Here is a 2,509-nt window from a genome sequence, read left to right as displayed (position 1 = left end):
TCGAGGGATATATTCATATAACATTCAACTATTTATTAAAGCATTGCACTGATCTAGTCGTTGATCAATGCAACTTTTCGCAGATGACTTGGGTTCGAACCACCCATTGCGCCTTTTCATTTTTAATCAACAATTGCGTCTTTTCAAAGCAGAATTTATTGAAAATAAAGGCATAAAAATGGTTTAAACCCAAGACCTTTTATTGACACACAATTAACAAAACCACTAAACCAACAACAATTTCATGTAAATTTTTATCAATTATAAATACATATATTACCCAATATTTAGAAATATCTCACATCCACTTCCCTAATTAGTTAATATGCATCTTTTATATATACGAAAGTGTTGCACTGTTTTCTTTCGTACAGCTAAAGTGAAGCAACATTACAAAGTCATTTATCAAAGCTCCAAGCACCTTGAAGATTTTTCATTTAGGTATTAGGGTAGTTAATTATCATTTGTTTGTAAAGTACTTTTGAATTTGATACATGTTACATTCCAGATGTATAGAGTTTTATGGTGGTTGGTTGTGGATTCAATTCTTGGGTACATAAATTCTTGGATTCAATATTGGTTTTAATGGATTAACATAGGAAATAGCTAAAAGATATTCACTAGAGTTGCTAAAAATATTCACAGGATTATTTTTTGTATTTTTGCCAGCTATTGATTTCAGTTTAGATATAATTTTATCAAATAGAATGCCAATTGAGATAACACATAAAGTATCGATTTTATTGCTACAATATTGGTTTTAATGGATTAACCTAAGAAATAGTTAAAAATATTCACTAGAGTTGCTGCGATTTTGCTGCAAGACTTTAATAGTGAAGTTGTTGATGAAGATTATATGTAGCAAATTTCAAAGTGTGTTGTTAAACTGGCATTTACCTTGATATGATTTACACTAACACACCAAGAATATCTTTCAATAGTATGTAAAAATTCTTGGTTCTGCCACTGTTTCGCTAAGGGATATATGCATATAACGTTCTATATTTCACTAAAGCATTGCATTGGTCTGGTGGTTGATCAATTCACGTTTTCAAAGCATAATTTATTCAAAAAAGAAGGCATAAGCATAGATTGAACTCAAGACCTTAATTTTGACTTACAATCAACACAACCACTACACCGGCAATAATTCCATGTCAATTATAACCAATTATAAATACATATATTAACAAACATATTTTGGAAATATCTCACATCCAATTCCCTAATTAGTTAATATGCACCTTGATATGATTTACATTATCACACTAGCCTTTGAGGTATTTAATATATGCACTTTTAATTTTAATAAATTAATGTAAATATATATGTGTATAAATAAATTATGCATAGTAAGTATATTTATCTTGATTTATTAATTACAATCTCAAATATGAAGAGTGAACATGACTTATTTTATTTTAAGGTACAACCTAAATATTGAATGTGAACACAATAGTGAAAAAAATGCAAAAAGGAATTATTCCTTTAATCAACATAAACAAGTGCATAGTATTGGCATCATGCTTGATTTGAATTATATATATACTCTTGTGTTTTATTTTTTTTTAAATACATACACTTGTTTATAAGTATGTGTTACTATTTGAAGTTAAAAATTAATTCAAGAATGTTTATCTTTGGAAACCTTGTATTTGTGTACTACTCCAAATTTAAAATGTGAACATAAAAAATGTAAATTATGCACAAATCCAAATTTAAAAGTCACATTATCTAAACATTATATATAGGGCATAAATGGTGAAAGAATACATAAAAAATGTAAATTATGACTTATTTTATTTTAAGGTACAACCTAAATATTGAATGTGAACACAATAGTGTAAAAAATGCAAAAAGGAATGATTCATTTAATCAACATAAACAAGTGCATAGTATTGGCAGCATGCTTGATTTGAATTATATATATACTCTTGTGTTTTATTTTTTAAAAATACATACACTTGTTTATAAGTATGTGTTACTATTTGAAGTTAAAAATTAATTCAAGAATGTTTATCTTTAGAAGCCTTGTATTGGTGTACTACTCCAAATTTAAAATGTGAACATAAAAAAATGTAAATTATGCACAAATCCAAATTTAAAAGTCACATAATCTAAACATTATATATAGGGCATAAATGGTGAAAGAATGCAGAGAAAATATAAATTATGACTTATTTTGTTTTAAGGTACAACCTAAATATTGAATGTGAACACAATAGTGTAAAAATTGAAAAAAGGAATGATTCCTTTAATCAACATAAACAAGTGCATAGTATTGGCATCATGCTTGATTTGGATTATATATATACTCTTGTGTTTTATTTTTTAAAAATACATATCAAAGTGGAGAGTGTCTTAGAATGGAAAGCACCTAAATCAGTGACTGAGATTAGGAGTTTCCTAGGATTGGCAGGTTATTATCGTAGGTTCATAGAAGGATTCTCCAAGTTGGCCTTACCTTTAACTAAGTTGACCCGAAAAGGGGAGTTGTTCGTGTGGGATA

This window comes from Cicer arietinum, chromosome 1 (assembly GCF_000331145.2).
Source record: "Cicer arietinum cultivar CDC Frontier isolate Library 1 chromosome 1, Cicar.CDCFrontier_v2.0, whole genome shotgun sequence".
In the NCBI taxonomy this organism is placed as follows: Eukaryota; Viridiplantae; Streptophyta; class Magnoliopsida; order Fabales; family Fabaceae; genus Cicer; species Cicer arietinum.
The sequence above is the reverse complement of the archived record's forward strand: the minus strand, read 5'-3'. Positions refer to the sequence as shown.